Source organism: Macaca nemestrina, chromosome 12, assembly GCF_043159975.1.
Source record: "Macaca nemestrina isolate mMacNem1 chromosome 12, mMacNem.hap1, whole genome shotgun sequence".
Classification (NCBI taxonomy): Eukaryota; Metazoa; Chordata; class Mammalia; order Primates; family Cercopithecidae; genus Macaca; species Macaca nemestrina.
In genome coordinates, this window is record NC_092136.1 from 79,206,591 (window position 1) to 79,230,763 (window position 24,173).

At 39.1% G+C, this 24,173-nt stretch overlaps 1 protein-coding gene and 1 pseudogene across 18 annotated transcripts in view; one reads left to right on the forward strand and one right to left on the reverse strand.

Annotated features, from left to right (window-relative positions):
* The window catches only part of LOC105468948 (teneurin transmembrane protein 4), a 3,228,145-nt gene that overhangs the window by 1,331,906 nt on the left and 1,872,066 nt on the right, over positions 1–24,173 (reverse strand). The gene's annotated exons all lie outside the window — the stretch shown is intronic.
* Positions 480–23,653, forward strand: LOC105468820 (origin recognition complex subunit 3 pseudogene; annotated as a pseudogene).

The window sequence follows — 24,173 nt, forward strand, 5'->3', positions numbered from 1 at the left end:
ACTGGATCTCTGAGCTCCTGGAAAGAAGGGACTTTAATATTCGGATCTTTACCCTAGTAAGTGATTGAGAACAAATGAATGAGAGGATGGAAGGAAGAGATAAAGGAGAGAAGAGAAAGGAAGATGGAGAAAGAAAAGGGACCTACAACTGTAGCTTATGAGATAGTGCTTAAATGATGCCATGTCATGCCCGAATAACATTGAGTGAAGCTTGAATCCCCTTGACTATAGCAAAGAGTGAAATAATTCAAAGTTATTGTAGTGTAAAGACCACATTGCTGTGTCTGGGGAGAAAAGAAGAAATATTCATGTGACAGAGACTGATTTGTTCTGCTCATGGAAGTAAGGAGATAGAAGATATTCTGGGTGGCAGCCTGACAAAGCCTGCCCTTTTCTGCAGAAATGACATTGTTTCCAGAGGAGCAGTCATCCATGGTGAAAAGGGTTAGGGGACCTGCACTGGTCATCATGCTGTCCTTGTCTTGGAGTATCAGAGACTGGCTACAGCTAGGGCTACCAAAGGCACAAATTAAGAATTTCCTCAAAGATCACTTAGTTACAGACACTCACTTTGCAGAAGCAATCACTGAAAACCAGAAAAGGTAAATGATTTGCTCAAGGTCACACTGCTGGTTGGTAACAGAAAAGGATTTTTACCCTATGCCTCATTGTGCCTTCTTCAGCAATAAGAAAGGAACCTAAACACCTATTCATTAATTATGTATGAAAAGTTATAGGTATTTTATTTTACTCAGGTATTTTACTCTAAGAAACATAAAACCATTAAAGCAACATTGACTGTATGACTCTGTGTAAGGCATTGGATTATAAAAACATATTTGTACGTATGCAAGAATACAAGTTTCAGAGCCAGACAGGCTTTGTTTTATATTCTTGACTTTTCCACTGTTCCTCAGTGATTTGAGGCAACTTAGTTGAGCCTTGATTTCCTTCCTTAGTGCTGTACCCTTTCCCAAATGTGTGTGTGGAGTGAATAAATATAAAAGGGTTGGGGCTCAGGTTGATCAAGCCAATGTGACATTCAAGACACAGAGCAGCTCTCACGGGCTCCAGAGAAATTTAGAATCTAGTCTAGAGTAGGTAAACAGAAAAATCTCTGGCCGGGTGCAATGGCTCATACTGTAATACCAGCACTTAGGGAGGACAAGTTGGGAGAATCACTTGAGGCCAGGAGTTTGCAATTAGCCTGGAAAACATAGTGAGACCTTGATAGGAAAGGAAAGGAAAGGAAAAAGGAAAGGAAAAAGGAAAGGAAAAAGGAAAGGAAAAAGGAAAGGAAAAAGGAAAGGAAAAAGGAAAGGAAAAAGGAAAGGAAAGGAAAGGAAAGGAAAGGAAAGGAAAGGAAAGGAAAGGAAAGGAAAGGAAAGGAAAGGAAAGGAAAGGAAAGGATCCCTGAGAAACCTGTGATCAAACAAGGGTCTGAACCATGCAGGCAAGTACCAGTTCCATCCAAGGAGGTAGTATCTACCTGCACTGGAAGAACAGTGGGGTGGTTCCTGTATGCTTATTTAGTGCCAAAGCATCTTGAATATCAAAACTTACAGTGCATCTAGAATATCAATAAGAAGGTGTGTGTAAATAAGAATAGATTTTAGTGTATATTAATAGAGTGAAGAACAATGAAGATGATTTTTTCAATAGATGCAGGAAAAAAATTGGACAATATTCATCTTTTTATGATAAAAACTCTCAACAAATTAAGTACAGAAAAAATGTTCCTTGACACAATTAAGGCCATATATCACCAGCCCTTCATACTCAACAATGAAAAGTTGAAAGCTTTTCCTTCAGTATCAGGAACAAGTCCAGGATTCTTACTCTCACCATTTTTATTCAATATAGTATTAGAAATCCTTGCCAGAGAAATTAGTTAAGAAAAATAAAGAGAAAGTATCCAAATAGGAAAGGAAGAGGTAAAACTGTCTCTCTTTGATGAGGAAATAATCATACATTATAAAAACCCTAAAGACGTCAGCAAAACACTGCAAGAACTGATAAGCAAATTCAGTAAAGTTCAGGATATAAAATCAACTTACAAAATCAGATGTGTTTCTCTATGCTAACAATGAACTCTCCAAAAAAGGAATTAAGAAAACAATCTTGGCCCAGCATGGTGGCTCACACCTGTAATCCCAACATTTTGGGAGGCTGAGGTGGGTAGATCACCTAAGGTCAGGAGTTCAAGACCCACCTGGCCAACATGGTGAAACCTCGTCTCTACTAAAACTTCAAAAATTAGCTGGGCGTGTTGGCAAGTGCCTGTAATCACAGCTACTCAGGAGGCTGAGGCATGAGAATTCCTTGAACGTGGAGGTTGTAGTGAGCAGAGATCGCGCCACTGCACTCCAGCCTGGGTGACAGAGTGACACTCTTCCCCGCCCCCCGAGAAAAGATTCCCCCCCCGCCAAAATGAAAACAATCCCATTAATAATAGCATAAAATACTCAGGAGTAAATTTAACCAAGGAGTTGAATAATTTGTATACTGAAAACTATAAAACATCAATGAAAAAAAATGAAGAAGATGTAAATAAATGGAAAGATATCCCATGTTCAAGAACTGGAAGAATGAATATTGTTAAAATGTCCATACTACCCAAAGTGATCTACACATTCAATGTGATTCTTATCAAAATTGCAATCATAGAAAATTCTAAAATTTATATGGAACTGCAAAAGGCCCCACAAAACCATAGCAATCTTGAGCAAAGTGAACAAAGCTGTATGCATCACACTAGCTGATTTCAAAATATATCACAAAGCTATAATAATCAAAACAGCATGATACTGGCATGCAAACTGACACATTGACACTTCTTCCTGCTTTAACTCTTTCCCACACTGAACTCTGAGCTCCTGGGAAGCAGGGACTTTAATATTTGGATCTTTACCCTAGCAAATATTTCAGAACAAATGAACGAGAGGGTGGAAGGAAGAGATAAAGGAGAGAAGAGAAAAGAAGATGGAGAAAAAGGGACAAGGAAGAAAAGGGACTTACAACTGTAGCTTATGAGATGTTGCTTAAATGATGCATGACACTAGCTGATTTCAAAATATATTACAAAGCTATAATAATCAAAATTGCATGATACTAGCATATAGGCACTACAGGTGTACACCAAGCTAAAGTTATTCTTGTAGAAACAAGGTCTCACTATATTGCCCAGGCTGGTCTCAAACTCCTGGGCCCAAGCAATCCTCCTGTGTCACCCTCTAGTGCTGGGATTATAGGTGTGAGCCACTGTGCCCAGTCTCTTAACCAATTTTAAGTGTATGATTTAGTAATGTTAGGTATATTCATGTTGCTGTGTAACCAGTCTCCAGAACTCTTTAATTTTGCAAACTGAAACTTTCTGCCATTAAAAAACTCCCTATTCTCTCTTCCCCTAGCCCCAGACAACCACCACTCTACCCTTGATAGGAAATATGAATTTGACTATTCTAGATAGCTCATATAGGTGGAGTCATACAGTATTTGTTTCTTTATGACCAGTTTATTTCACTTAGTATACTGCCCTCAGAATTTATTCATATTGTAGCGTGTGTCAGAATTTTCTTCGTTTCTAAGGCTGAAAACCAGCCTATTATACATAAATATGGTGTTTTGCTTATCCATTCATCCATGGATGAACAGTAGGGTTGATTCTACCATTTGGTTATTGTGAATACTACTGCTGTGAACATGGGTGTATGGAATGATTTAACTTTAACACATAAATGAGATTTAGAATTATTTTTCTCATAACTCTCAGAAGCTCATATCAGCTACCTTTTAAGCCCAGAGGTGTAGCTCAGAAAACCTACCTTCCAGGGATACTGGGAAGATTAAGGGAAATAGCTGAGGGAGAGTGCCACACACATAGTAGGTGCTCCATATACTTACCATCCCCTTTCCTTCCCTTCTTTTCCCTTATAACTTGCCCCATTCTTGGTGCAGATTGCTGGGGAGTACGCAAGTTCCATGGTTGCCTACAGTGCATCAAGTATTCTGAAAATGATTAGACTGCAGATTCTGCCTCCTGTATAGTCAAAACATTTAAAATACCATTAAACCTCTGCTTTCCCAGCTCTGTGGGTTTCTGCAACCTACAGCTCACAAAATTTTTGTGTCTGCAGGGGTTCATAATATACTCTAGGCTTGATGCAGTGTTGCACATGTTTCTACGATGTGATTATGGGGAAGGATGTGATGCAGCTCGCCTTTTATTTTGAGATGGAAATTTTGCATGACATTTATCTCTCCCCTTGATTATGTACTTTGGTTCCCTGTGATCATTTTTCATGGGGATGAAAGGGTCTGTGAGAGTTCTGTCATCTATTTTATTTAGATTTTTGATTTTTAGATTTTCGTCCCACAGTCAACCAGTATAGCAGGAAAATATAAGTTCCTTTGTGGCAAGTGGCAAAGAGGAGAAAAGGGAAAAGGGGGGGCAATTAGTAGCAGACACCATTTGTGGAGCCCCCACCATGTCCTGAGAATGGGGTGGGAGCTTTACCTCCATGATCTCTAACCTGCCAATGCTGCTTGAGAATTAGAGGTCAAATGACCTGATTAATGATAAGTGGTGCTTAGGAAGTATTACAGTCAAGATTTGAACCCAGGCCTGACTAGATCCTAGATCTGTGCTTAGGCCACTGCACAGCAATTATGCAGCTATTGAAAGCCAGGTGCTACCTAGGTCCAGGAAATGTAGAGATGGTGACTCTGGTGTGTGAGGTTTGCATTCCAGGCAAGACTATCCTCTTCCATTACATATGACTACATAACCAGGCAGAAGTGACTTCCATGAGGTAAAGTGTTCTGGGAGTGTAAAGAAGGACACAATCACATCCTTTACTCTTTTTAGAAAACTTTTTATATGGACCTGATGAATATGCAGGAAGAAGGGAATTCTGGTTGTGGGTGGGGGAGTGTGATCAAAAACACAGAAGTGAGAACTTTTCAAGTGGGATAGTTGAGACTGAAGATACAAAGTTTGTTTTTTGTAAGCACTAGGGTAAGGACTCAGCTTTCAGACTCTTCCCTTGTGCTGTGCTGCATCTAAAACATGTAATGGTTTGGGCCTCTGGATTTAATGCAGATGCTGCAGCCACCAGGGATGAAGTTAGGCATTTTGCCCTGGCTGGCTGCTCTCTAAGGTAGGTACCATGTGACTGGCAGGGGGCAGCAATTCAGGATAAAAGAAAAATGAAATAGGGAGGAGGAATGCCTGTTTCCAGTAGGTCCTTCCAAAGAAATCCTCAGTAGCACTTTAGACACATGATCATGCCTAGAACTCTGATGGCCTACTCTGTGTATGGGGTTGAGTTCAAGCTGCCTTTACAACTACTTTCTTCAGGCTCATTTCTTGCCTCCATACAAGGTGGAGGAAGGCCCCGGATGGATGATCCCATCCTCTCTCCAACCTTTGTACCTGGATGCAACACCTTTTTTCCACGTGCATCCATTCTTTCTCTCCTTCTGCACGGGAGCATCTCTAATTCATTTGTTAAGACCAACTGGAAAATTTCTTCCTCAGTAATACATTCCTCCACTTAGCCAGAGATAACTGCTCCCTCCAAGTGCTCCCATATCCTGTTATCTTTGTGAAAATTCTTTGAATATGATATCATAATTATCTGTGTCCAAGTTTGCCTGCTCCACTGGTGCTGTGTACCTCCAGGGCATAGGAGGACTTGATGGAACAAATGAATGGATGGGTAAGGGAGCAATAGAATGAATGGCTGATTTCTCCATCACCATAGACTGCTGCAAGATCTGCACCAGTGGGCAAATTAGCACAAGAGGGAATGAGAGTGGGAGTGAGGAAATGATGAAGAGCATTTACAGCGGTCTGGGCATTTGTCCCCTGACCAATACCCTGTAAATACAGGCAAACATGGAAGGAACAGATATAGATAGGGGCACCTTCCTGAGGCAGGTGCTGTGGAATCCAGGGGGTGACAGGTGGAACACAGGCAGCTTCTCCAGGATAAATTCAACTGGCCTAAAAAAAAAAAAAAACACCTAAAAGAGGATTAAACTGTTAAAAGACAGTGTATGCCTGTACACTTCTGTTGCTGAGGTTTTTAGTAGCTACCTGGTAGAAATCTCTGGTATATATATTATTTCCCATTTTCAATTTCATGGAGTACATCATTTTCCAAAGCAGTGTCCCCTGTCTAGTAATATCTAGTCAGCCAGCCACATCCCTCCGCTGAGCTGCATAGATAAATCACATCTCCGCACATTGCAGTAAAGGCAGCTTACTGGGGTAGGAAAACGACTCTCTGGGTTTTGCAGAGATCTGAGTGCAAATCCAAATTGGACCATTTACTAGTTAGGGAATCCTGGACAATTTCTTTTAAAGTCTTTTTTTCTATGCACATCTCATCATCTGTAAAGTACAGAGGACACCCCCAGCCATCTCTGTGGTGAGGACTGAAGGGCTTAGTAGGCAATCCCTAGTTACCAGTCTCCTGCTAGCCCCCTGCCCTCCTTCCTTGAGAGACAGCTGAGTGGGGTGGAGCCAGCAGAGGAGGCAGACTGGGGGAGCATGACTTGAATTGCAGTTTTATAATTTTGGAAAGCTCTCATAACTTTTAAAAAGGGGTTTCATATTTCTCATTTGTTCTTTCAAACACTTGTGATGCAGGCCTCTGGGGTGGGATATTAAAGCATGAGCATCAACAATATCAGACTTGGAACCTCCATGCTGTGACTTCCTTAGGCATCCTGCATGCCCCTGTCTTCCCCTTTCATTTGTTTCCTTGAATTTCATTCATTTATTCATCTATTCTTTCATTCCTCTACCCATTAGTTAATGAATGTCACTCAGTTGTTTATTTTTTCCTTTATTTATTAAACATATAATGAATACCTCCTTTGAGGTAGGCATTGTGATAGACCCATGGGATACAGATATAATCCCAATGTTCAAGGGGCTCATTTTCCACCAGATGTGCATTGATAAACTAAGGCACATACGCGCACACACACACACAGTGATAAAGTGTCGAGTGCTGCAACAGAAGTGTGAACAGGGAATTGTGATAGCATAGAGTGATATGTGATTAAACCATCTCTGATTAAACACTGCATGGGTCAAGGAGGAGGTGCAGTTTCATTTTCAGTAACCAGTATTAGCTGGTCCCTTAGAAGAGCTCTTGGCTGGTGACATCACTTAGTTATGCAATCATAAGACTGGCGTCTCCTCAGGTCTCAGGAACTCTGACTTAGTATCACGTTTATGTAATCGAGATGAGCATCTACATGTGGAAAATGAAAGCTATAATCTTGGAGTGAATATAGGAGGCCCCCACAGTACTAGCAGGGAATCCAGCAAATTATAACAGTAGGGGTCTAACCAGACAAACAGAAACCACTTCCAGTCTTTATGATAGACAGAATTTAATGTGGAGGATTTGTTATGCAGATGGGCGTGTAGCTAAAGAGTCAGGCAGATGATTGTGGGATGATCCAGAGATCAGAAATAGCAGGGAAAGTTATGAAGAAAATAAGAAGTGTTATCTGATCCAAGAGCCTGAGGCAAAGAGGAAGGGAGAGAAACAGCCTGACTGTTCCTTTCACTTTCTTCTAATCTCCTCCCAGTGCCTTCTATGGGCTGAAGCCAGTTAGAAGCCAGATGACAGAGAGACCCGGGAATTCCTTAGTCCCCTAGTCAGCCCCTCCACCTTGCAATTCAGAGGAGGGGAAATGGTGAGAATGTGATGGAGGGTGAAGAATCCCAAGATGGGTTCACAAGGACATTCATCCTTATGGCACTGGGCAATCTCAGGCTGTGCAAAACCAGCTGCCAGAAGCCATGACAGGTGAGTTCTTTCTTTTTTTAACCCCAGAGATGTGGTCTTGTTCCATTGCCTAGGCTGGAATATAGTGGCACAATCATAGCTCACTGCAGCCTCAAACTCCTGTGCACAAATGAACCTTCCACCTCAGCCTCCTGAATAGATAGAACGACAAGTGGGTGCCACCATGTTCAGCTAATTATTATTCTTTCTCTTCCTCTTCTTCTCCTTCTTCTTTTTTTTTTTTTTAAAGAATTGGGGTCTTGCTATGTTTCCCAGGTTGGTCTCCAATTCCTGGGCTCTAGTGATCCTCCCACCTTGGCCTCCTAAAGTGCTGGGATTTACAGGCATGAGGCACCGTGCCTAGCCTGGTTATCTTTCTTGATTTTTTTTTTTTTTTTGAGATGGGGTCTCACTCTTGTTGCCCAGGCTAGAGTGCAATAGTGCAATCCCAGCTCACTGCAACCTCCACCTCCCAGGTTCAAGCAATTCTCCTGCCTCAGCCTCCCGAGTAGCTGGGATTACAGATGCCCACCACCACGCCCAACTAATTTCTGTATGTTTGGTAGAGATGGAGTTTCACCATGTTGGCCAGGCTGTTCTCAAACTCCTAACCTCAGGTGATCTGCCTGCTTTGGCCCCCTAAAGTGCTGGGTTTACAGGTGTGAGCCACTGCGCCTGGCCCTTTCTTGATTTTTATACACTTCAAAGTTCTTGAACAATTCATAGCAGAGACATGGAATACCAGAATAGTACTCAAGAGATGATATCAGACTTCCCGTCAAGAAGGCATATATGTGATTGTTCAATTAATTAACAAAGTAAACTGGATTTAAATATAACAGAAACCAAAATTGGGAATGAGATCATATAAGTTACATGATAATATAGTAATAATTATACATACTAAGATTGAGCTCTTTCTATGGGCCAAGTACTGTATTAAATACTTTACATAAATTAGGTAACTTAATACTCCTTACAGTCCTGTGAGGGTATATATTATTAGCTCATTGTACATAAAAAGTAACTGAAGTTTAGTGACTTGTGGAAGGTTATCTAATGAACAAATAGCAAAGATAGGGTTCTAACTCAAATCCCTTGGAATCCAAAATCTATATTCTTAATCACTATGGTATATGTCTGCAAAGGAACAAAAGTATCCTTCATATCACAGTCAGAATGTAGCTCTCTGGTTCCACCTTAAGGGACAGTGAGCATCCCGTGCCACATGGTGGAGAAAAGGCTGCATATTACTAATGCAATGTGACATCCCAGAAAACAGTATTAGGGCCTTGATCAAAATATATTTGCATCATGTATGGCAGCAATAGTCTTAGCTTCTGTAATTAGATAATCTGGCACTAGTCTTGCTCTCCCCACTGTTGGAGACAGAAGTTTGGTCCTGGGGAATGTGGCAGGGGGAAATGGGCTGAAACCAAGCTGAAGAGAGTTTGAGCTGATTATCTTGCAAAATATGTCCAAGCTCTGAACCATTACAGGATGAGAGTACCCCTAGGGATTGTGCAGAAGAGAAGCCCCATTGCCTTCAGCTCCTCTGAGTAAGTGCTGTGTAAACACAAAGTATCCAGATGATGGCTATGACAGTGTCCCATCAGTTAAAGATTAGTGAGGGCTCCCATGAACTGGGGACCCAGAACCACTGCAGAGACAGATGGAGATGATTCAAGGTAACAACAACTTCCAATGCAACACCACTACATTATCTCCCTGAGTTTCAAATGTTTCCACAAAAGAAGCAGAACAGATATTATTATCTACGTTTTCTAAGTGAGGAAACTGAGGCTCAGAAAACGGGTGATTCACTGAAAATTATACATGCTATCAGTAGAAGAGCTGGAATTAGTCTTGAGCTACAGGTTCAGAACCTTATTGCATTGTGCTATATTGAGGAGATATAGTTATGCTTTAATGGTCTTTTTATGCCTATCTGGGTTTTGGTCTGTTAAAATGACAAACCTTTAAACAATTCCTCTAACACAAATATTCTAAACACAAATCAAAATTTCTGTAGCATCAGTGTCTGACTTAACTTCAAATAATGAGATTATCCCAGAGAAGAGCCACTCATCCCTAAGGCAGATCCATGTAACATCAGGCAGAGTGGTGTAGAATGCAGCAAAGGGGCTTGTACCTCACTCACCACGAGCCATTCACAGGATCCAGGCCATACATAAATTCCCAGCCTCTAACGGACATTTGTGATGTAAGTGTGCATTCTTGGGAAACTATGGCCACCTTTGTATCTCCCATAAACATCATTGGACCACTTTATGGTCTTGAGTCCTTTGAAAAGATCTTTAATGGGAGGCTCTGTGCTCCTGAATAGGGCCTTGCCACTCTGGAGCAGTCAGAAAAGACTTCATGCAGAAGTTGCTGCTTCAAATGAGGTGTGAAAGTGTAGGGGTTCCTCAGGAATACTGGGGATGGCTTAGTCCAACATTGGCATTTTTCAGATACAATTCACTTCAACTCAACAAACACTTATCAAATGTGTGTTTGTCAATGTTCTCAGGAAATTCTGACCCAGAGAAGTCAACATATTTTTACAATCACCCGATATGCTCATAGCAGAGCCAGGTTTGCAAGACATGTCTCCTGACCCTTAGGGGACACACACTTCCTGATATATCCCCCCGGGCCTCCTCACTTCCTTGGAGCAAAACAGCACTGAAGGACCTTAATCACTGTGTTTTCCTTGCTGTTAATGCTAGTTGTGAAAATGCCTGACACTGAGATCTGTCCTATTTCATGTGCAGGTAGAGTAGTGATTAATGATCTACATTATCATCATTGAGACTTTGTCCAAAAATTAGCTGAATGAATTTGTTAGATCTGACTATCATTTTGAGAGCCACAATTTTATTTGACATGAATGAATACTGAAATAGCTATTTAACCTCAGGCAAGGCTAGTCTATCTAATCTTGATGCTGTAGTAGGCTGGTTCCTTCAACCAAGAACCCAGCAGGAGGGTGTGCCGAGTCATCAGCAGCACTTCCAAATTGGAGCACCCGTTTGTTGCATGCCTCTTTGCATATGTCACCACATGTAGTGCTCACAAAAAATGAGAATTGTTATGTTTGTTTTACGTAGGAGAAAGCTGGAGCATAGAAATGTTTTTAAGTAAATTGTTAAAGGTTACACAGCTAGTTAAGTACAGGAAGTGCAATTCATACCAGGCTTGTCCAATTCCAAACCTCCTGTTGTTTTGCTGGAGAAAGAAAGTTTTGAAAGAAAAGAAATTTTAAAAAGAAGAATTTCAGATTTGGAAGGAACTTTATGTTGTAGCTATATTGGGGGTGGTCATGGGGCCTTGTGAGCCTTAAATCACAGAGGGTGTCAGAGAAACCAGAGAAGATGGAGTTGAGATGGAGGAGGATTAGGACCAGGAAATCAAACAGGCTCTAGTGTCTTGCTGTTAAGGGTCAGGACCAAGGGCAGTTTATGTGATCGCTGTCATCAACGTCACAGTGAGGCATGATTTTGTATTCATCTCACTGCAAAACTTAAGAAGGCTTTGAATATTATGCTCAGTTATGGAGAATTGTGGATCAATAGGATCTTTTATACTTTGCTGGTGAGAATGTAAATTGGTATAACCACTTTGGAAAATAATTTGGTATTACTTCACAACATTTGATATTCATGATCTCACCCCTAGATATACACAAGGAAAAATATTTTTATATGTGTAAGAGAAGACATGTCCAATAATGTTCACAGTGGTACTGTCTATAGTAGCAAAAAAAATTGTATATGACCCAAATACCATCCCCATGTCATAGGATAAATAAAATATGGTATGTTAATTCAATGGGATATAGTGGAATATTATACAATAGTCAAGTGAATAACTTATGATTACGTACAATATAGTAAGAGCTATTAGTATGGGGGAGGACCACATGTGTAGATACAGGACTTCCATTATGTAGGTTGCTGTAGTAATGGCTCTAAGGTGTCCATACCTCTGTGTATCCACACCCTTGATATTCTCCCACACTGGCTATGGGCTTGCAAAATGACTTGCTTTGACCAAGGGATAAGAGCAAACATGATAGACACTGACTTGGAATGTGCTTGCACATCGAGCTAGCTCTCTCTTGCTGTTCCTAGGAACACTACAGTCATTATCATGTGAACACACTTGAGCTAGCCTGGTAGAAAAACCTGGCGCCACCACCTCTGTAACCCCAGCTGACTATTAACCAATAGTCCACAACAACTTCCAGACAACTGTGAACAAGGCTATCTCAGACTATCCAGCCAAACCTGCCCAGATCAGAGGAATGACCCAGGTGAGCCCAGGTGAATTGCCAGCCCACAAAATCATGAACCAATAAATAATTGTTACTTGAAGCCACTGAGTTTTGAGTGATTTATTATGTGGCAAAACCCAACCAATTTCATTTTTACTTAGGGCAGCCATGTATTTTATAATAAACAAACAAACAAGTGAGAACCTTGTATAAACCAATGATGAACATATATTTTGAAACAAGGAATATATTTAATCCAATTATATGCACCTGAAGCTCATTTAAAAATAAGGAATAACAACAAAAGCACAAACTCATCTTTTAGCCTGATGATTACATCAAGCTGCAAAACAATCTCCCCCATTTAGAGTTTTTTGCTCCTTGTGGCAGATTGCTGATTGTCAACCCTTCCTCCAGCCCACAGTTAATTCCATAACTAACTCCTTACTAATAAGACATAAGAGGAAGTGATGTGTACAGGATCCAAGTCATTTCAGCAAAAGAATCTTGTCCTGGACTCTTTTCTCCCTTTTCCTTCCCATTTTCTGGAAATGGCAAGAACTGGAAAATCTTGTACACCAGTTTTGGGGAAAGGACACCTGCCCTGTTAGCTTGGGACCCTGGTGGATTTGTGGACACAGAACTGGATGCTACTTGAGTTGTTACATGACAGGAAAATCAATTTATCTGTCAGAAACACTATAATTTGTGTATCTTTGTTACAGTGCCTTCAATTTTTGCTCTAACAAACTCTTCCATATCAATCCCTACAATATGCTACAGTGATGTTTCTGATATAAAATTCTTTTTCCAAATGGGTATGCCTGTATTGCTTTTGCTCATGTAAAAACTTCAAACCAAACAGAAACATATGAAAAGGATATAATTTCTGAGGATGTCGAATGATTTGAATGTTATCATTCCATATTTTTAATGCATCTAAAATTGCATGTGGTTAGACTGCTAAAATTGTACTCTTCATATTTTTCTGTAATCTGCTTTCTCTATTTAATGACATACTACAGATATCTTTCCATGTCATCACAAGATCTATACAATAGTCCACCCAATGGATATAACATACTGTATTTTAAAACCCTCCTATGCAATTATTTTCAACTTTTCACGTTTTTGTAAAAAATAATTAGAAACATTCTTACATCAACTTTCTTGTACACTTGTTCAAGCTATTTCCTTAAGTTTTAGAAGAAAAATTTCTGGACGAAGGGGAACTTCATATGTACAATATACATCTTATCTGGTGAAATGTTTTAAATATTTCCCACTCTCTGAAAATAAAGTCTGGACCCAATGGTCTGGCATATTCCAGCAGTGCTGTTCTTCACTATGCTCTCACTGACCTTTCTAACCTTACTTTCCACTCCCTAGAGCACTCTGTATTTGAGCCAAATTGATTATAGATTTTTGTTGAAGATATCCAATTATTTCAGAAGTTTGCTCTACTCATGTTACTCCTTCTGTATTTAGTTATTTTACATTTGTCTGTTCCATACAAGAAACACACACATGCACACACTCACACACACCTACTTTATACGTTGATCTAACTTCTTTCTGTTCTTAAAAACAGAGCCCAATATTACCTATTCTAGGAAACCTTTCATTATGGTTATTGTTAGCCTATCACATCTCCCTCCTCTTTGCTTCTATAGTAATTTTACCTACTTTTATCATAGCACTTATCACATCCTGCTTTGCTATTTATTGTGTTTGTTTATTTGCCGGTCTAGACAATGTCATCCTGAGAGAAGAATGTGCTTGTCTTTGAATTCTCCTTCTCGGAATGGTAGCTGGCACCTAGCGGTCATTCATGGGAATGCACATACACTTTGCTTTTCCCCAGGCATTCTGGGTCATGTTGTCATCAGGATCTATTCTAGGTTTCTCTAAATAATATTTCATATTTTGGAGTCTCATTGGTTCTATTCCTATCACCCTAAACTACTTTCTTGGGGTAGACAGACTGAGGTGGTCCCATGCTCCCCTCTTCTAGATATTCAGGTCTTTGTATGATCCTCTCCCCTTGAGTGAACAGAATCTGTGAATTGCTCCTAACCAATAGAACATAAAAAATATTATGAAATATTGCTCCCTTGACTAAGTTATATCATGTAAAACTCTCTCATGACAGACTCACTTGCAATTCTGCTAACAACCTGAGTAGGCTTGAAGCAGATTCTTCACTATTCAAGTCTGTGAATAACAATGAAGCCTGGCTAACAGCTTGAATTTAGTCTTGTAGGTCCCTGAGCAGAGGTCACAGTTAAGCTGTTCCTGTAGTCCTGATCCATAACTATGAGATAATAAATGTATAATGTTTTAAGCTGCTCATTTCATAGCAAACTGTTGCATGGTGTAGAAAATACTGGGCTTCCAATAGAAATATCTGAGATTTAAATAAACCCAGACATCAAAACTATAATCCTTCCCAGTAAGTGACATGATTGGAGTCATAGATTAAAAGCAGAAAATATAAAATTAGGTGGCATTGATATACTGAGAACCTCAAGGAAAAGTAAAAATCTGTCAACACACAACAGTCTAGAATGTATGTGCTTTCCAATGTCTGTCTGCTGGTCTACAATCCTAATGATAATGGGCACTTTCTTCCACATGCATTGGTAACTGAAGCTCGACTCCTACTTGCATATGTGGGAAGCATTTGCATGTAAAGGAAAAAGGTCCAGTGTTAGAACATTCAGCCTGTAGTGAGGCATAGGCATGAAGATAGGAGTGAAGAAGGCTAGTAAGAATTGGATTTCAATAATTTAACAGAATTAAGGAATCATTACTAACGTACCATAAAGTTATAAAAGGACCATAAGGATATATAGTTTCTTCCTGAATTAGGCTGTTATATTAATAATAAAATCCATACTTCATTGGTGTTAGCCAAAATGTTGTCAAAGATTGAATGCTTATGCCATGGTCATGGCAAGGCTGCCAATTAGGTTTCATCATGTATGCCAATGATAATTGATTAATATTGACAGCTTGTATTGAATTAGGCTTCACAAGCAAGTATGTTGTAGCTAACCAGCAACGTCTACCATTAGCAAGGGAGAGTGGTAGGGAGGTATGCATCCCCTCCCCTAGGCAGCTGATGAAATTGTGGACTTTGTATTAAAATACATGGAGTTTGAGTCCTGACAATTATATTCACCAACTTGGTGATTTGGGTCATGTCACTTAACTTCTCTGAGCCTTACTTCTCCAAATAGTTAACCATCTTGAGGAGTCAGAGAATCATTAAGAGAGTCTATGGAACAGTATCCAGCAGAGTGTCAGGCCCCTATTTGATGTTTTTTTAAAAAAATTTTACTCATAATTGCCAAACTTGGAAGCAACCAAGATGTCCTTCAGTAGATGAATGGATACATAGACTGTGGTAGATACAGAAAACGGAATTCATTCACAATTCACTAATAAAAATGAGCTATTAAGTCATGAAAAGACATAAAGGAACCTTAAATGCCTATTATTAAGTGGAAAGAGCCAATCTGAAAAGGTTACATACTGTTTATTTCACCGGTATGACACTCGGGAAGAAGCAAATCTCTGGTGACAGTACAAAGATCAGTGGCTGGCAGGGATTAAGAGGGAGGGAGGGATGAATAGGCAGGGCACAGAGGATTTTTAGGGCAATGAAACTATTCTGTACAATATTACCATGGCACCATGGCACACACATGCCATCATATATTTGTCAAAACCCATAGAATGTACAAGACCAGGAGTGAACCCTAGTAAACTATGGACCTCAGGTGGTAACAATGTCTCAATGTAGGTCCATTGACTGTAACAAATGTATTTCTGTGGTGCAGGGCATCAATAGAGGAAGAGACTATGTACAACTGTTGTTAGGTGATATATGGGAAATCACTGTACCTTCTGCTCAGTTTTGCTGTGAACCTAAAAATTCTCTAAAAGTAAAGTTTACTAATTTTTAGAAAGTCAAATCATTTTGAACCTTTGAATATTTGTTAAGCAAGTGGATGAAGAAATCAGCAGATTTAAGGGATGAAAAGTAAACGTAAATTGCAGTAGAGATAAGTTATAGGTATCAGTGGACTGTGAGAAAGTAAATTCAGTGACTAGAGACATTAGATCAGAAGGAAAAGGGTATCAAATGAAAAATACGGAGACGAATGAATTAGGAAGAAACAGCCCAAGTGCCCAATATCAGCAATGGGCGGCAGTTTGAATGATTAAAGCACACAGTGGAAGGCGCCGCCTCTATTTACCTCTTTGTGTAACAGCCATGAGATTCACATTACCTAGAACATTACCTAGTGTGGAAACGTGCCTGTTTTCAGAACGCTTCCACCACAGTGCCACCAGCAGGATAATCAACTTGTATAATTTCAAAGGCAACATGAATAATGGTAAGATGTTCATTCTTGAAGTGATTAACAGGTGCAGACTGCTATGGAGAAGAGTCAATAAGGAGGCAGAGAGAAGTTCCCTTGTGATATGGTTTGGCTGGCTGCCCAACAAAATCTCACCTTGAATTTTAATAATCTTCAGGTGTCAAAGATGGGGTCAGGTGGAGATAACTGAATCACTGGAGCACTTTCCCCCATACCGTTCTTGTGGTAGTGAATAAATCTCACGAGATCTGATGATTTTATAAATGGGAGCTCCCCTGCACAAGCTCTCTTGCCTGCCACCATGTAAGATGTGACTTTGCTCCTCATTTGCCTTCCACCTGATTGTGAGGCCTCCCCAGTCATGTGGAACTGTGAATCCATTAAACCTCTTTCCCTTATAAATGATCCAGTCTCAGGTATGTCTTTATTAGCAGCGTGAGAACAGACTAATACACCTTGCTCCTGCTGAAAGGTAGGAAAACTCAGGAAGAGGAGTCCTCAGCTTTAAAAATAGGCATAAAACTCAGAATTCTGAGTGTGAGCTGACTCAAGTCAGAGCAAGGACTAATGCTTGGAGGGGTTCAGGTTGTAAACTGTCTACTGAAGGTAGAGGAACATTCAGCTTCTGGCTGGATGCCATCTTAAGGCTGGAAAGAGAATCAGAAATTACTATATTAAATCTTGTAATGGGAACACATGATAAACTGTTAGGCCCTTGCCCTGAATTGTGTGTGTAACTCAAGTTTCAAGAGAGAGATGGATAGTTAACCAAATGTACTGTATGCTATTCTATACTGGGTGCTATGTGGTAAAGAAATGAACAATAAGCAATGGTAACATAGAAAAGCATTTAATTTGAAAAGTGTCAAAATCTGGGTATGCCATTTTGACTCAGAAGAGAAATGACTTTTGCTGACTTCTAGGCTTTCCATGCCAACGAGCGCAGTGGGATTTAACAATCTCACTGTCCAATGGAGCCAATACCATACTCTGATTCAAGTTGAATGGATTCACGTTTAAGCTGGACCACTTATTAGCATAACTTTGGGCACATCATCTGACCTCTCAGAAACTCATTTTAAAAAATGTTATCTGTAAAATGGAACTAGTAATAGTTTCTACTTCATTAGTCATATCTTAGCAGAGTAGTGTTGACTTAAATCCTGCTTAACAGTGTTAGTGTGAGGATCACTTGAAATGGTGGCTATAAATACACTTTGAAAATGGTAAAGCATGATACAAATATAAATCATTGATACTATTATTTTTATTTATTATTTAATTTTCAACATAACTGATTAGAATTTCTGATCTTTAAAAGCAAGAAGAGCAAAGTTTTATTTCTGCCATTTCTCTCTCTTTTAAAAATAAAATTATGATATATACTACCATGCCCTGGATGTGGAGTCTTTTTAGTAAAAGTCTTAGAATGAGGGACGACTTCTCTTTTCTCCATCACCTCTCTGAGATCAACACGGCTTAACAGACTGAGGACGGTTTTCGGACAGGAGCTACTTCCATGTCACACTTTAATATACAGATGCATCTAATGTTCCTGGTCAAGAGGGTAAACATTGCTGCTATATATATATATATATATATATATATATATATATATATATAGCTTCTCTTCAAATATATATGTGTGTGTATACGTATATCTGTATATACACAATGTGTGTATATATGTGTGTATAAAATCCTGATGTCTTCTCTACAGTGCTAGCTAGTTGCTAAAACTGATCCAAGTTACATTAAACTAGATGTAGTCTCAAACAGAGCCAAGTTGTATAGCTCTGCAACTAGATCTAGCTGTACATTTTTGGTATAAACCTCTTTTTATAATATTTATTTTTGTGAACATATTTCTCCATATTATATGCAGGAAATGTATTTCTTAATTTCCCAGTCAATTAAAATGTGCTTTGATAAAGAGTAAAAAAGACTGAACATTATCTCTGAGGACAAATGTGCATTCCTTAATGTAACAGTATATTTAAAATGTGGTTTGATTAATGCCAAATCCTCAGAAGGTACATTTAAGGGAAAAACAGCCAGGGTTATCAAACTGAAATTCTTGTCAAAAAAGATCAGTTCCCATTTCATTTCAACCATTTATCTTTGTAGTTGGTAATGTTTTCATACCTTTACAAGATTTTATAAATGAAGTTCTTTTGATATCCTTTCAAAAGATGCTTAATAAAGTAATGGAGCCATTTTTTTTTTTCACTGACTGTTCATGGTAAATGGGAATAGTTTGCAGAGAATAGGAAAATTTCTTTTCTTCAAACTTGCTCAGTAGGGATGAACAGTTAAATTCATTTTTTTTCATACCTGCATTTCATTTAAACACAAATCTCTCCTTTCCCTCACACTTGCCTTTCACAAACTTAAGCCGAGTCTACAAAGAGCAGTAAACCAAAGAAAGAACAATGAGACATTATTTTAGGTTGTAGGGAATCTATTACAGTGGGAAAATGCTGAATTCTGAATCTGAAAACCTGGGATAAAATTTCTACCTTCAAGTTGTAATTGGGTCTTCGGGAAAGTTACTTAAGCACTAGAAGTTTAATGGTAACAGTCTCAATTTCTCTATCCACTAAGTGGAGGATAATAAAATCTCCTCTTATTTCACAGACTTGTATGTGAAATTCAAAAAAGGTGATTATCCACATTATCATTAACATTTTTAATTGCTTCCTGTGCTTCCTGTGAATCAAAAATAAATGCAACATATGTAGTGTGTATTAGAGATCTACTCATAAACACAACTTCCTGTTGCTTCCTGTGAATCAAAAATAAATGCAACATATGTAGTGTGTATTAGAGACCCACTCATAAACACAACAGCCCCATAAGAAATGTTCTATCTCTATTTTGTGGTCAAGGAAACAGAGTTTCCGGGAAGTTAATAGACTTGCCCAAGGTTAAAAATCAATAAATGATACAGCCAGGATTAGAATTCAAGGAAAGTTGAAGTCTGTGCAGTTAACCATTATACAATACTAATTTCAATGATCACAGAATATACATGCACTTAGGAAACCATAAAACACTAGGCAAATTCACACGAATTACTATTTACAATTTAAGTAGTGGCTTAGAATGAGATAAACTAACTGGCAATGTGACTGCTATTTCATAAGAGGTTGATAGATGATATTTAGGACAATGTCAGTGTTGATCTTGATTTTTATCATATGTTAAAACTTCAGGGCTAGGCATGGTGACTCACGCCTGTATCCCAGCACTTTGGGAGGCTGAGGCAGTTGGATCACCTTAGGTCAGGAATTCAAGACCAGCCTCATCAACATGGTGAAACCCCGCCTCTACTGAAAATACAAAAATTAGCCAGGCATGGTGGTGGGCACCTGTAATCCCAAATACTCAAGAGGCTGAGGCAGCATTGCTTGAACCTGGGAGGCAGAGATTGCAGTGAGCTGAGATCACGCCACTGACTCTAGCCTGGGCAACAGAGCAAGACTCTGTCTTAAATAAAACTTCAAAGAAGAAAGTCTCCACCCCATGAAGTTAGAGAGAGGTATGTAGTCAATCTTCTTACCTCAGCCATATCTTTACTATCCTTTCCCCATCCCAGTACCCACAAATTACGCTAATTCATGCCCCAGATTGGTATATAACTTTAAAAAAAAAAACTGTCTTAATGTATTTTACAAATATTTGTTTGATATCTCTTATGTTGAATAATATTTGTCCAATATCTATTTGTTGAATATTTATTGATATCTATTTGTTATATTTGTTGAATATCTATTATGATTCATTTCCTTAACCACTGTGTACATTCAGCCATGTAAAAACTCTACATAGGAAGACATAACAAGCAAAATCTATTATAAAGCTATAAACTGAGTGTCTTATGGGAGGACAGAGGAAGAACCAAGAGTCTCAAAGGAAGTGAGAGATATCCCTAGGGAAAAAAGATGGTGAGAATATTCTAAATTATAAACTAGTACATGTAAAGGTAGGAAGACCAAAGAAAAAGGGTGTATATGAGCTGAGGGTATATGTATTAGATGGGCTTGGGTTTTAGGATATTAGGTGTGCACCAGTGTAACTGGGAAGTGGGCTACATGGAAGGATGTGATAGAAGAGGTAAGTGCCTTCACTAAAGATGCTGGTCTAAAAGAAATCAGTAAGACCAGGCCATGCAGCTCAAAATGCTAGTGCCCTCATCTATGTACTTAAAGTGTCCTATCAAGTACCATCAGGAGACTACCTGATATGACCCTGAAATAAGTCTAATCACAAAAGGACAATAGAATCCACTAGTGTTCTGAAATTGCAGTACTCTCTTTAACCTGTACTCTTCTACTCTCCACTCAGGATCACAGTCAAAAGGTATTCCCAGTGCATCCGGAATCCACAGAGCCAGTAGGACCATAGCCACTTCCTCAGTGTCTAAGGGCTGCTTTGTGTTTAAGCCAAACTCCAAAAAGAGAAAGATCTCTGTGCCAATGGAGGACTATTTTAACAAAGGGAAAAATGAGTCTAAGGACAGTAAGCTTCAATTTGGAACTTAGTTGATATGGCAGCAAATGAAATGTGAAAATGAGCCACTACAAGAAGAATTAAATAAAAACTTGTTTGACAATCTAATTGAATTTCTGCAAAAATCTCATTCTGGATTCCAGAAGAATTCAAGAGACTTGGGCTGTCAAATAAAACTCAGAGAAATTCCAACTGCTGCTCTTGTTCTTGGTGTGAATGTCACAGATCATGATTTAACATTCAGAAGTCTAACAGAGGCCCTTCAGAATAAAGTCGCACCATATGTAGTCTCATTGCAAACTAAAGACTGTCCAGATATGAAACATTCTTTTTGCAAAAGTTGATCTCACAATTGTTGAACTGCTGTGTAGATATAAAATCAAAAGAGGGGGAAAGTGTTCAGCTCACCCAGAGAAAGATACATTATTCAATGGACTCACTTTCCAGTTGGTATATGACTGTCACAGAGAAGACAGACCCAAAAATGCCAAGCAAAAAGAGGACTACTTCTAGCCAATGGCAGTCTCCTCCTGTTGTGGTTATCTTAAAGGATATGGAAAGCTTTGCCACAAAAGTACTGCAAGACTTCATAATTATCAACAGTCAACATCTGCATGAATTTTCACTAATATTCATTTTTTGAATTGCCATATCTATTATCATCCGCCGATTGTTTCCTCATGCAGTATCATCTCTATTGTGCATACAACTGTTCCAAGTTTTGTCTTGCAAGGAGCACCTGACTATGGTACTCAATAAGCTACTTCTTACAACTCAGTTTCCCTTTAAAATAAATGAAAAAGCATTGCAGGTTCTGATGAACATCTTTTTGTATCATGATTTCTAAATTCAAAACTTTATAAAAGGACCAGCTTTCTCTATTAGAGCATTTCTATTCCCAGCCCTTAAGTGTCCTGTGCTGTAATCTTCCAGAAGCCAAAAGAAGAATAAATTTTTTATCAAACAATCAATGGGAAAACATCAGACATCTTCTATCTTTTAGGAGGTACATAGAAAAGCAAGTTGCGCTCTTGACCAATGAGAGATGTTTGAAGGAGGAAACACAATTATTACTAGAAAACCTTCATGTGTATCATAGGAATTACTTCCCGGTTTTGAGATGTCTTCATAAGTTCACCTCTTCTCTTCCCAAGTATCCACAAGGTTGACAGATCAGAGAGTTGTACCGCACATGTTTAGAAAAGAACATACGGAATTCAGAGGAGTATGCATCAGTCTTGTAGCTGCTGAAGATGTTGGCAAACGATGAACTGATGACCATACTTGAGGAATGTTTCAAGGTTTTTAAATCTTCTTGTGAAAATCACCTTGGCAGCACAGCTAAGAGAATAGAGAAGTTCCTGGCCCAGTTTCAGAGCTTCGATGAAACCAAAGAGGAAGAAGAAGCTTCTGGGTCAGTCAAAGGGGCTTCAGAAGACAGACCTCTATCATCTTCAGAAGTCTTTACAGGAAATGAAGGAGTCAAGTGGAAGTAAGAAGCAAACCAAATTTGAAGTACTCAGAGAAAATATTGTGAACTTCATGACTGTCTAGTGAGAGAACAGCTTCTGCCTCCTGAGACACAGCCTCTCCATGAGGTGGTCCGCTTCAGTGCTGCCCATGCCCTTCGTGAGCATTTAGATGCTGCTCCATGAATTGCCCTCCATACTGCACTCAACAATCCTTACTATTATCTGAAGAATGAAGCACTGAAAAGCAAAGAAGGGTGCATTCCAAATATCGCCCCAGACATCTGCATATCATATAAATTGCACCTAGAGTGTTGCAGGCTAATCAATCTTGTGGACTGTTCATAGGTTTTTACAACAGTTTTGACAGCTGCTGAAAAAATGGATGCAAATTCTGCAACCTCAGAAGAAATGAATGAAATTATCCATGCTTGGTTTATTAGAACTTTTTTTGAACTAGAACTTTTAGGATTTATAAAACCTACCAAATAGAAGACTGACCTTGTGGCAAGGCTAACACGGGGAGGCTGCTAGAAAGTGAAAGCAAATGAGTGAAGTCAGAACTATCACATTTAGCTTAAGCGAAAAAGGTGACCAGTGATATTTACATACACTAGAGGACTAGAGGAGCCTGTTTTGGTGAGAAGATAAATGTGTAATCCTTATGTGATGTTTATCCAGAAAAGTACATTGCTAACCCCAAACAGGCATATATCAAAACACCTGTAGAATACTTTAGAGTCCAACAAATAATATATATAACTAAAACTGCTCACACATTTTACTGTACTTTTCACAAAGTTATTACTAAATTGTGAGTAAATCATTCTTGAACTTATAGTATAAAAGTTTAATAAATTCCTTTATCCAGGAGTATAAATTTTTAAAAAATGTATTCCTTTTGACTTATCAGTACCTGAAGAATATTTTCAGAATGAACTTGGTTAAGGTTCCTTTGCTGATTATAAAATAGCCAGTTCTTTATCAGAGATGGATTCTTCTCTTAGTCAGTGGCTTAGGTTGGATAACTGCATATTATTTTAACTTAATCTTTTATTTCAGTGATGGTCCTGCCAAATCTCATATTGTCATGACCAAAGCTTCAGGCTAGGGCTCAAGATTAATGCTGTGCTTGTGAGCTCCCATAGTCAGAAACTCTATAGTTTGTGAAGGAAACCCAGGATGCACTCAGCTGGCAGAGCTTTTAACAACACTCAGAGTGAGTCCAGCTTGCTCTAGCATGGTGGCAACAGCTCAGCAGTGCTAATAGGAGTAATAACTCACATTTGTCTGTAAGGAAATAGAACTAGAAGTCACAGACAGAAAATAAATAAAGGTGGAAGGCGCTAACTTCAGCCTCACTCTTTTTTTCATAATCTCATGAGTATTCCACATTTTAAGGAAAGCTACTCCTTCAGATAAAGGGAAGAAGAGAGTGTCCCAATCCCTCTGTGCCAAGCATTGTGCAGAAACTTTCCCATGAAAGTTCCCATTTAATCTTCATATCTCGGTGAGTTATTTTAATCCCATTTCACAGATTTACATTATATGAGGCTAAAAGACTTGTCCCCGGTCACGTGGTTAGTAGGTGACAGAGTAAGCTTCCAAATCCAACATATGTCATAGTACATGCTGACTGTGTTCACTGACCTGCAAAGTACCAAGTCACTGCCTTGAACATAATGATTTCAAAACATCTTTCTGAGATGTG